General features: G+C 48.4%; 1 protein-coding gene and 1 non-coding gene across 2 annotated transcripts in view; one reads left to right on the top strand and one right to left on the bottom strand.

The window, feature by feature from the left end:
• Positions 1–12,748, bottom strand: part of OLFM2 (olfactomedin 2) — a 75,744-nt gene that overhangs the window by 25,747 nt on the left and 37,249 nt on the right. The gene's annotated exons all lie outside the window — the stretch shown is intronic.
• LOC129559652 (small nucleolar RNA SNORA70) lies at positions 5,721–5,855 on the top strand. Its single transcript, XR_008686599.2, has one exon. It is a non-coding gene; the product is annotated as a small nucleolar RNA SNORA70 (small nucleolar RNA).

Genomic DNA, 12,748 nt, shown 5'->3' with positions numbered 1-12,748 from the left:
AGTAGCAGAACCTGACATGCCATCAGTCTGTTGGGAGACAGTAGTCACACTAGATGGTTCCATGGAGAAAATATAATATGGGGAGTGTGGTGCCAAGGACCCAGAAGGGCTGGATGAGGGAGGTGGGGAAGGTAAAGTGATCAGAAGAATAGCAATTGTAATAAGCTGAAAGATTGGCAGGGCAAAGGGGGTTACTAGAGCTGGACCCAAAAAGGGGACACAAGATCACTGCCTGCGGCTAAGAAACAGGGACAGAAATCCCCTGACTTCTCTCTTCCTCCCACCTACAACTCCTACCCCAGCTTCCCGTTGGCCAAATCAAACAGAAAACCAGTGAGCAAAGGAACATGGAAAATGTAGTTTTCAGGGGTCAATTTCCCTCAGATACCAAGAGCAAGGTAAGGGTACCAAATTCAGGGCCCAGGCTGCCTCTCTCTAAATTCTGCTCTGGTCAACTCTCCCATTTTATGCCTCACAATAATAAGTCTTTGAAGGAACAGTGATTCTTCTTTAAGGGAGGTAATCAGGGACAGCTTCCTTGAGGAGGTGATTTTTTTAATTTTTTTTTCCTTGAATTTTCCTTTTATTTTATTTTATTGACCACACCATGCAGCATGCAGACTCTTAATTCCCCAACCAGGGATCAAATCCACGCCCTTGGCAATGAAAGCACAGAGTCTTAACCACTGGGCCACTGGGAAATTCCCCAAGGAGGTGACTTTTAAACTTAGGTGACTTTTTTTTCTTCAAACTTTAAATTTTGTATTGGGGTATAACTGATTAACAACGTTGTGGTAGTTTCAGGTCAACAGTGAAGGGACGCAGCATATATATACATGTATCCATTCTTCCCTAAACCTCCCATCCAGGCTGGCACATAACACTGAGCAGAGTCCCATGTACTATACAATAGGTATTTGTTGGTTATCCGTTTGAACATAGCAGTGGTACAAAACCTTCCCAAACTCCCTAACTATCCATTCCCCCCAGCAACCGTACGTTCATTTTTTAAGTCTGTGAGTCTCTTTCTGTTTTGCAAGTAAATTCATTTGTACCATTTCTTTATAGATTCCACATATAAGAGATGTCATGATATTTCTCCTTTGTCTGAGTTACTTCATTTAGTATGACACTCTCTAGGTCCATCAGTGTTGCTGCAAATGGCATTATTTTATTCTTTTTAATGGCTGAGTAATATTTCATTATATATAAACATGCGCGCGCGCATACACACACCACACCTTCTTTATCCATTCCTCTGTCCATGGACATTTAGGTTGCTTCTATGTCTTGGCTATTGTAAACAGCCAATGCAGTGAACACTGGGATGCGTGTATCCTGTCAGATCATGTGTTTCTCTGGAATATGCCCAGGAATGGGATTGCAGGGTCATTGGTAGCTCTACTTTCAGTTTTATAAGGAACCTCCATAGTGGCTGTACCAGTTTCCATTCCCACCAACAGGGAAGGAGGGTTCCCCTCTCTCCGCACCCTCTCCAGCATTTGCTCTTTATGGATTTTCTGATGACAGCCATTCTGGCTGGTGTGAGGTGATATCTCATTGTAATTTTGGTTTGCATTTCTCGAATAACCAGCAATGTTGAACATATTGTCATGTGCCTGTTGGCCATCTGGATGTCCTCTTTGGAGAAATGTCTGTTCAGATCTCCTGCCCATTTTCTGAGTGGGCTGTTTGTTTTGATGCTGTTAAGCATCATAAGCTGTTTGTAAATTTTGGAGACTAGTCCCTTATCAGCCACATTAAACTCAGGTGACTCTTAACTATGAAGGTCAGACTTTCTCAGTCCCCAACTCTCTGCCTGGCATTTGTCACAGCAGATATCAAACTGTATTTGTTGGCTGGTGTAGTGTACGAACCACTAGGGAAGAAGTATACAAATACAAGGACCTTATGTCCTGGTCACTACCATGTTCCCAGTGCCTAGAAAAGCACTTGGCACATAGTAGGTGCTCAATAACCCTCATAGCTCAGTTAGTAAAGAATCTGCCTGCAATGCAGGAGACCCTGGTTCAATTCCTGGGTTGGGAAGATCCCCTAGAGAAGGGATAGGCTACCCACTCCAGTATTCTTAGGCTTCCCTGGTGGCAATCAGCTGGTAAAGAACCCACCTGCAATGTGGGAGACCTGGGTTCAATCCCTGGGATGGGCAGATCCCCTGGAGAAGGGAACGGGCTACCCACTCTAGTATTCTGGCCTGGAGAATTCCATTGACTGTATAGTCTATGGGTCGCAAAGAGTCAGACACGACTGAGCAACTTTCACTTCACAGGTGCTCAATAAACATTTGTACAATAATTTTTAAGACCCTGAGGTGGTGCTGCTTGCTCTGTAAATTAAGTAGTAGAGCTGGAATTACAAACCAAATTCTGTGGCGCTATAGAGAGGCTGGTGTTTCTACTCTGCCATCTACCAGCTACTCCAGGACTGTCCAAACTCTCTGCATCCTTCAGGGTTCAGATAAACACGGTTGTTGTTTAGTCTCTAAGTCATGTCTGACTTTTTCGGCCCCATGGACTGTAGCCTGCCGGGCTTCTCTGTCCATGGGATTTCCCAGGCAAGAATACTGGAGTGGTTGCTGTTTCCTTCTCCAGGGGATCTTCCTGACTCAGGGATCAACTCGCATCCCTTGCATTGGCAGGCAGATTCTTTACCACCTGGGAAGGCCACCTCTGAAACATTACCGCTCCTGAAAAGCCTCCCCATCTCTGCAGACAGGTCAAGGTCCCCTCTGTGTGTGTCTCCAAAGTCCCCACCTCTCCGTTCTTACAAGGGTCTTATATCTCAGTTTTTCTTGCCTGGGTGAGTGTCTGAGTGCCCTTTCAGGCTGTGAACTCTAAAAGGGCAGAAGTAGGTGCTCTTCTCCGCCGTGGCCCCAATACCAGCACATGCTGGACAGATAGGCAGGCATCATCAGGACACCAGTGAATGAACGAATGAATGTCTCCTACCTACTCTGAGTCCTCCAGGTGACCTCCTTATCTCCCACCCTCCACACACGCTCTGTTCTATTCTCTCAGGGATTTCCGGTTTCGAAGGGGTCATGGGGTCTAAGGGCTTCCCAGGAAATGCTAGTGGCAAAGAACCCACCTGCCAATGCAGGAGATGCCAAAGACACGAGTTCGATCCCTGGGTCAGGAAGATCCACTGGAGAAGGAAATGGCAACCCACTCCAGTATTCTTGTCTGGATAATCCTATGGACAGAGGAGCCTAGTGGGCTACAGTCCTTGGGATTGCAAAGAGTCAGACACGACTGAAGCAACTTAGCATAGAGCACACACACATGGGGTCTAAGGTGCACTTCCCTGGTAGCTCAGATAGTAAAGAATCTGCCTGTAGTGCAAGAGACCTGGGTTCGATCCCATGGTCAGGAAGATCCCCTGGAGAAGGGGATGGTAATCCACTCCAATATCCCTGCCTGGAGACTGAGCAACTAATACACACGGGGTCTAAGGCAGTTGAATGTGTCTCAGAAGCACAAAGATCCCAGACCATGAAGACCTGAGTTCAGATCCTGGCTCCTCCAGTTTCTATCTATGTGACCTTGGCAAGTGATTCAACTTCTCTGTGCAACCGTTTCCACATCTGTCAAATGGGCGTGATGGCAGTGCCTTCCTCTAGGACCACGGGAGAATGAGGTGAGCTATTCAGAACTGCTTCCGGACTGTATCTCTTCCTCCACAGCTCCCTTCTGCAATTCCTAGGCAAGTCTGAGAAGCAGAGGGCTGAGCCTCTGGCAGTTAATGAATCCAGAAAAGATCTCAGCTGTGTCAGGGGAGCCCCGGTGCCAAGTTGGCCTGATTTTCATCCCAAGAGAGCTGAGAACGGATTCTGGTGTCAGACATCTGCGCTGTGATTGGCATAAATGCCTGGTGTTCCCGTGACCCTCTTTGTTAGAGCCTGGGGGTGTAGATGTTCTTGGGGCTCTGCCCAGATCTCCTTATAAGAGGGCACACCCGCCCCACAGATGCTGAGAGTGGAAGCTCAGAGCTAGGACCGCTGACCTTCTCTGGAGACCTGCCCTTGGCTTTCAGGAGCTACCACATGCCTGAGATGCCTCAGAGGCTTCCTCCACCCCCAGGAGCAGCCAATGGTTGATTGATGCCAAAGCCCACCCCTCAGCAATGCAATTTACATTCCAGGGCTCCCCCTATCCGCGTGGATCAGGCCAGTGTACCTGAGTCCCCTTTCCTGGTCCCACTTCTCTTCACCCCTCCCCCTACTCACAATTAGTCATGTACTCCAAATCCCCGTCTTGGGTTCTGCTTCTCACAAACCCAACCTAAGATGGGGAGAAACAATGAACATTCAACAGGAGAGGGCATTTATGTATGTGAGTGTCTCTTCAAAGCTCATCTTCACACCCAGGCACCAGGTTCTGTCATTTCCACCTACACAGGCCATCCATCAGCTAATCCCAAGAACAGCTCTTGCTTCAAAATGAATCCCCAATTCTGCCCAGTCCACCCAGCCTACAATGTGCAGTCCTTATCACTTTCCAAGGCTTGCTCTGCTGCATTTTATTGCATAAAATGTACTGCCCCTTGACCCTACATTAAAATTTATCTTGTTTCTTGTCTGTCTCCCCTGTGATACTGTCAGCGTTCCAAGGACAGCATCCAAAGGATGCTTATTGCTTTGTGCGTTGCTGTATCTGCAAGCCAGAACAGGGCCTGGAACCCAGTAGCTGCTCAATAAACATTTCTGGAATTAAAGAATGAATCCTTTAAATGCATTCATTTAGAAACAACTTTAAACGTCTCTTTCTCTTGCGTGTGTGTATGCTAAGTCGCTTCAGTCACATCTGACTCTGTGCAACCCTACGGACTGTAGCCTTCCAGGCTCCTCTGCCCATGGGATTCTCCAGGCAAGAATACTGGAGTGGGTTGCCATGCCCTCCTCCAGGGGATCTCCCCAACCCAGGGATCGAACCTGAGTCTCTTGCATCTTCTGCATTGGCAGGCAGGTTCTTTATCACTAGCGCCACCTGGGAAGCCCATCTTTTCCTTTTACCTCTCTGCGCTCAGAATCTATGCACTTTTTGCTCTCTGGATGGACATCTTAGTGCAGTCACCTCTGCGCTGGTCCCCTGGGTCCCACTCTCACCACCCACAGTGCTTTCCCCCTGCAGCAGCAAGAGGCCACCTACAAGCACAAGTCAGATCATATTCTCCGTCTGAACGGAAGCCTCTATGACTCCCACCCTCGCTTGTAAATAGCGAGTTCTCCCACAGCCCACAAGGCCTTGCATAATCTGCCCCTGTCACCCCTCTGCCCTCACCTCCTATATGCTCCCCTCACTCACTGTTCCAGCCTCACAGGCCTCCTCACTGTTCCTGCGACACCCCAGGCACGCTTCTTCTACATCAAGTTTTGCACCCACTATTCCCCCTGCCTGGAAAATGTCCTTCCATTTCCTTTATTTAACGTCATTCGTTCAAGAGGCCTCCTTGACAGCCCCCCACACCTCGCCCCTGCCAGAACAACAAATGTTTCAGCACCACCCATTTCCTTCTTGGCTTTATCAGCTTCCAACACACCACATCATTTATGCATTAATTTTGTGTGTTATCTTTCTTCTTTTCTGGTATGTCAGGCAGCGGTCTTCACCTGTTTGTGTTCACTGCTATATCACCAGCGCCTAGAATAAGTACCTTGCATACCACAGGTATTCACCGGTTACTTTAAAAAATGTGCATATTTGCAGCCAATTAATCCAACTGTTCTCTTTTCCCCATGGGGGCCCAGTGTTCAATGGATGCAAACAGCAGCCCCCTTGGTAGTGTAGGCAGGCTGTTGTCTATACAGGTTGCCCTAAGGGACCCTGGAGACAGTCCTTTCCAGTGGACATTCATGAATGGCATGCTAGTCCCAGTCTAGCCTCCAGACAGGTGTGTGAAGTGCCTTTGAAAGCCCCAGGGCACAGTGGTGAGGGTCTACACTGGGCAGGTCATAATGTCCATCCGCACTGAGCTGCAGAACAAGGAGTGTTTGATTGAGGCCCTCCGCAGGGCCAAGTTCAAGTTCCCTAGCTGTCAGAAGATCTACATCTCCAAGAAGTGAGGATTTACTAAGTTTAACATGGATGAACCTGGAAACATGGTGGCACAAAAGTGGCTCATTCCAGATGGCTGCGGGGTCAAATACATCCTTAATCATGGGCCCCTGGACAAATGGTGGGCCCTGTGCTCATGAGAGCCTGGGTGCTGTCCCCACCTTACTCATGCATGTGTGCTAAGTCGCTTCAGTCATGTCCAGCTCTTTGCGACCTGATGCCTGTCAGGTTCCTCTGTCCATGGGATTCTCCAGGCAAGAATACTGGAGTGGGTTGCCATGCCCTCCTCCAGGGGATCTTCCTAGCCCAGGGATCGAACCCGCATCTCCTGCGTCTCCTACACTGTAGGCAGATTATTTGCCGCTGAGCCACTGGGGAAGCCCCACTGGGCATTAATGTCTTCTTTTTCCACCCACTGCAGTTGGTCAGGGAGAGGAGACTAAACAGGGTCAGCCTCATCTCAGGTTGGAACCCACGTCTCCTGCATTGCAGGTGGATTCTTTACCACCGAGCCACCTACTCATGCCCACCAATAAATCCTACTTTCCTATCCAAAAAAAGAAATTGCATAGCAGGACTTCTCCGGAGGTCCAGTGGTTAAGACTACAATTCCAATGGAGGGAGTGCAGGTTTGATCCCTGCTCAGGGAACTAAGATCCCACATGCCACATGCGACGGGCAAAAAAAAAAAATTTGCCCAACACCCTATGAGGCAGGGACTCTCAGCAACCCCCACAGAGATGAGGACACTGAGACCCGCCAAGGGAAGTGCCATGCATGGTGGGTCCAAGAGTAGTCCACAGGCATCTCTTTGGATGTGTGTGTGTGACTGTATGGGATTCTGAGTTTTGTCTGCTGGTCTGAGCCCGAATGCCTGGATCTGTCCGGACGCTAACACCAGAGGAGGCTGCCTGGACATGTTCAGGCAAATTTTGCATGTGAATGTCTGTGTGTGGAAGGGAGTCAGGGGACCAGATCCCAGACAGGTGGAAATGTGTGTGTGCTCAGCTGTTGGGAAAGTGTGTGTGACAGCGCACAGGACGACAAGGATTCATGCATCCACAGCCAAGCTCTGTGTGTGTGCATGTGTGTGTGTGTGTGAAGGGGGGAGGGACAGCTCTGGGAGGCTTGGATGGGGCTGGAGCTGAAGCCGAAGGAATGTGGTGGGTGAGGGAAGAGCCCCGCCAGTCACAGGCCTGTTATTTATAGACGGATCCTGGTTCATAAATTCCAAATGTTTTTTTTTTTTATCTCCCTCACTGCCAGGCCCTTATAAATATTCATGAGTTTCCTGCCTCGGAATATTCAAGTAGTCAGAGGAGGAGGGGGGTGGGCCGTGAGAGGGGAAAGAGAGGGTCCTGGTGGCAACGAGAGAGGACGCGCGGGTGGAGAGGACTGGGCTCTCTCTGGAACTGCCTTCTCCCCTCCGGGCTCCTCTTCCAATGCAGCTGCTGAGATGAGGAAGGTTCTCGGCCAATACGGAGATCTCTCAATGCCTATTACTATTCTTCCCCAGTGTCTATGGAAAAATATCGCCCACTCTGGGGGCAGAGAAGGCGTGTGTGCTGTTTTCTCAGCTCTGACGATAGCTCTGGCTTGGAAACTTGTTACCCTGGGACCCCCCAGCTCTGAAGGGGGTGGGAGAGCCCTCAGACATACGATGAGACAAAGGAGTTCTGGAGGCAAATCCCTCCTGTCCCGTCCCATGGAGGGGATTAGATCCCAAAGACTAGTCCGTAAGGGAAGAAATAAAGTGTGTCTGTGTGAGAGTGTGTGTGTGTGTATGTGTGTCTGTGTGTGTGGACCTGCATCTGTGAGTATCTCTTCAAATGTGAAACAGACTGTGGCAGCTGGTAGAAGTGTTCACAAATTTTCCAGTTCTCTCTTGGGCTCAGGATAAGACTCTACTTCCCCAGTGTGGCCCTGGGACTTCCTTTAGCCAATGCCGTGTGGGTGGAAGTGACCTCCGGGGAAGAGCTCTAACAGCCAGTGCGTGATTCACCACATTCTGGCCTCAGTAACTGAGGACGTGCATGTGGATGAGAAGCCTCCAGCAGTTGGCCACATGAAGCAGAGACCCCTGCCAACCAGCATGCAGCATGAGCAACTGCTCATTTGGTTGTGCTAAACCACTGAGATCTGGGGGCTGTGTGCTATGCAGTACAGCCTTGCCTGCGCTGACTGGCACAGGGCCTGAGTGTGTGAGATGGATGAGTGGCCCATCTGTGTCTGCGTGGCCAAGAACATACGTGAGTGTGTAGCCGGGTACAGGCCTAAGTGTGCAAGCATCAGCAAGTGTATGGAACTATACACGAGTGTATAAAACAGGGACTGAGTAAGAGTGTGCAAGGCTCTGCAGGTGGGTAAAAAAAACGTGAATGTGAATGGCCAGGCACTGCACCGCACAACTCCACGGGGCACTGTTCTCCGAGGACACCACATCCCCTAGAGTCGTGGCACTGCTGTAAACATGGAAGTATCATAGGGTGGGAGGCTGTGTCTGAATGCGCTGCCTTGGCTGGCTGGCAGTGTATCTGTGATTCGTTCTGTGCCCGGGTGTGTGTGTGCAGGGATTTATATATGGCTACTGTATCAATGTGCATGTATGTGCAAAGCGTGTTGCTGTGGGTTTGAGGAACACGTATGGGTTTGGATGCTGTGTGTCTATGTGCTACAATGTGAATTGACCCCCTGTGTGTGATAAGTCTGTGTGAAGTGAAAGCACCGCTCTAGTCTCCATCAGAGTGGTCACAGTCACCATGGCGGGAGGCATGGTCACCTTGGGCATTCCCAAGCTGTCAGCTCTGCTGAACATGTTTCTGGGCTCAAGGGCCTGAGCTAGCTTCAACTTACGTCCTAAGATGACCTGGCATTGGAAAATAAAATTCACTTCCCCTCATTAGTCCTGGGACATGCTATCTCATTTACATTGGACATTAATCAGCAGTACTCAACAGTTTGAGCAAAGTGACTCAACAGGTAGGGAGATCCCTGCTGTCCTCAACTTTCCCAAGAGAAGCACATTTTCTTTTTCTATCCTCATAACCTCTTCTCTGGTCTCAGGATATGGGGTCAGCACTGGTCCATCTCAGGGAAGTGAAAGAAAGTGAAAGTGTTAAGTTGCTCAGTTGTGTCTGACTTTTTACAATCCCATGGACTGTCGCCCACTGGGCTCCGCTGTCCATGGAATTCTCAGGGCAAGAATAATGGAGTGGGTTGCTGTTTCCTTCTCCAGGGGATCTTCCTGACCCAAGGATCGAACCCGGGTCTCCTACATTGAAGGAATATTCTTTACCATCTGAGCCACAAGGGAAGCCCTTGGTCCATCTCAGGACTTAGGTTCAACTCTGGTCCATCTGAGGACCTGGATTTGACCTTGCCTATCTCAAGCTTGAACTGTAGCCTCCATTCATCCAGGACTTGGGTTCATTCCTGGGCTCCTAGGTCTCCTAGGACCAGATTTATCTTTGGTCTGTCCCTAGAATGAAGTTCAGTCTTTGCTGATCCAGGGCTTGGGCTTGACCCTAGACTGTCTCAGAGTCAACCATGGAGTATCTTAAGACGTCATGGGTATATCTCTGCTCTGCAGGGCTTGAATTAATCTCCAGTCTCAGAACATGAGTTAAGCCTCTTCTGACTCAGAACCCAGCTTCCCCCAGGTCTATCTCAGGATCTGAGCCCCTTCCCCAAGCTCAACTTTCAACAATCAGTGGTAAACCCACAGCTGACATTTCCTCTTTCTGAGCACCTCCTTACTCATGGATCACTTCCCCCAACAAGTGCTTAGACCTCTTGAATGAATGTCCACTTCAAATGATTGGTGTGTCCCATGATTAATGAAGGTAGGGGGATTTTATCTCTCCAATGCCATTATCTAAAATTCACCAGCGTGGATTTTATGGGTCTTTCAAGGATTATTGAAAGGCTTTCTTGATAAGCTATTACAAGCAGCATTAATCTTCAAGAGTTGGGGAGTTTACGAGAATCCATCATGAGTCTTAACTCATAAACACTGGAGTTGGACACCCCCTCCCCATCTGATCTCTCTCTAGGCTCAGAGGCCCAATCTGAGGCCAGGAGCTCAGTAGCAGACTTTGAAGAGGGCCTTCTTCATGGGTGTGTACAATGGGAACGAATGCCTGCACACTGTCATGGGGCAACTTGAGCTAAACTGGGAGGCTCAAACTATTCTCCATTTTCCTCCAACGTTCCCTGATTTCCCAGGGCAAATAATAGCCATAAAGTGGAACCTCTCTTCTCCCCTGACATATTTTACAAACATTTGCTCCCTTCTGGCCCCTCCCTCCTGTTACAATGGAGGAGTTGCCCTTCATTTCAAAGATCAAGCAGCTCTTCTTGCTTTGGTCCTCTTCTGCCTTCTCAAGTTGTTGCTGCTCAGTCGCTAAGTCGCATCTGACTCTTTGCAATCACATGGACTGCAACATGCCAGGCTTCCCTGTCCTCCACTATCTCCCAGAGTTTGCTCAAACTCATGTCCATTGAATCGGTGAACCATCTCATCCTCTGTCATCCCCTTCTCCTCCTGCCCTCAATCTTTCCCAGCAGAAGGGTCTTCCCCAATGAGTCAGCTTTTCGCATCAGATGGCCAAAGTATTGGAGCTTCAGCTTTAGCATCAGTCCTTCCAATGAATATTCAGGGTTGATTTCCCTTAGGATTGACTAGTTTGATCTCTTTGCTGTCCAAGGGACTCTCAAGAGTCTTCTGCCTTCTTATACGATCTCTTTTATCTGTATTTATCTATTTATCGTATTCATTTTAAACTTTTTATTTTGTATTGGTGTATTTATTTTTTTGGGCTCCAAAATCACTGCAGATGCTGATTGCAACCATGAAATTAAAAGATGCTTACTCCTTGGAAGGAAAGTTATGACCAACCTAGATAGCATATTAAAGAGCAGAGACATTACTTTGCCAACCAAGGTCCGTCTAGTCAAGGCTATGATTTTTCCCGTGGTCATGTATGGATGTGAGAGTTGGACTGTGAAGAAGGCTGATCGCTGAAGAATTGATGCTTTTGAACTGTGGTGCTGGAGAAGACTCTTGAGAGTCCCTTGGACTGCAAGGAGATCCAACCAGTCCATTCTAAAGGAGATCAATCCTGGGTGTTCATTGGAAGGACTGATGCTAAAGCTGAAACTCCAATACTTTGGCCACCTCATGCGACGAGTTGACTCACTGGAAAAGACTCTGATGCTGGGAAAGGTTGGGGGCGGGAGGAGAAGGGGACGACAGAGAATGAGATGGCTGGATGGCATCACCGACTCTATGGACATGAGTTTGAGTGAACTCCGGGAGTTGGTGATGGACACGGAGGCCTGGCGTGCTGTGATTCATGGGGTCACAGAGAGTCGGACACAACTGAGCGACTGAACGTAACTGAACTGATAGCTGATTAACAGTATTGTGATAGTTTTAGGTAACTGCAAACGGACACAGCCATACGTATACATGCATCCATCCTCTCCAAGCCCCCCTCCCATCCAGGCTGCCACATAACACTGAGCAGAGTTCCCTGTGCTGTACAGTAGGTCCCTGGTGGTTATCCATTTTAAATATAGCAATGTGTACATGTCAATCCCTAACTCCCTATCTCTTCCTCCCATTCTTCCCCCTGGCAACCATAAGTTCATGCTCTAAGTCTGTGAATCCATTTCTGTTTTGTAAGTAAAGAACTTTCTCATTGGTTTTTAAATAAACTCAAGTCTCTCCTATGAAAACACAAAACACCTTACTTGTCTCTTCCTTCCATCTGTCTTCAACTCCTCTCCTCCTCTTTTTAGTTGCCTACACTAACTGCCTCCGTTTCCTCCACTGCTCCTGTCTAGTGTCTGACCCTATCATACCACCGACACAGATTTTGCCAAGTCCACCCACGGCTTCCATGTTTCTAAACACAATGGCCATTTTTCAGCCTGCCATCTCTCTTGACCTCTCATCAGGGTTCAACTCTGTTGACTTCTCTCTTTCTTGATATATTTCCTTCCCTGGCTGCCATCACACGTTTGCATGGTTCCTTCCCACCCTAGTGCATCTCCTTTGCAGACTCATCTTCCTCCACCTGGTCATTAAATGTTACTCAAGATCAGAATAAGTCAACCTGAGCACAACAGATATTGTGGTCAGATAACAATTCTGTGCATTGTAGGATATTCAGCATGTCTGGCTTCTACCCACTAGACACCAGTCGTATCCCCTTTCAGCTGTGACAACAAACTGTCCCCAAACAATGCCAAGTGTCTCCCTGGGTGCAGAATCACCTCCAAGTTGAGAACTAGTGCTCCAGACTCAGTCTGAAGCTCTCTCATTCCCCCAATCTTTCTCTGAGGGTACTTACTCTTACCAAATCTCCTATCATCACTTGCATCCATGTACATCCTCAGAACTCCAAATACATATATATATCTGACTCCTTGATCCCGTCCCCCTCATCCAAGATCCTTGGACATCTCAAAAGCATCTCAGTCCCAAAATGCTCAAAATGAAATGAAATCTTCTCTCCTGAAGCTAGTTCAGATCCAGATTCCTATGTTAACTTCTCCATCCCCTTGCCTACCCCCGGCCAGTGGTTCAGATGCCCAGGCATTATCCCCACCCCCATTTCTACTCTCTCATTTGGTCTAGTTGACCTTAACTCCCAGATACTTTTACAACT

The sequence above is a fragment of the Moschus berezovskii genome, chromosome 8 (genome assembly GCF_049115385.1).
Source record: "Moschus berezovskii isolate FMDL1 chromosome 8, NW_MosBer_1.0, whole genome shotgun sequence".
Classification (NCBI taxonomy): Eukaryota; Metazoa; Chordata; class Mammalia; order Artiodactyla; family Moschidae; genus Moschus; species Moschus berezovskii.
This window is presented reverse-complemented; position numbering and strand designations above follow the sequence as displayed.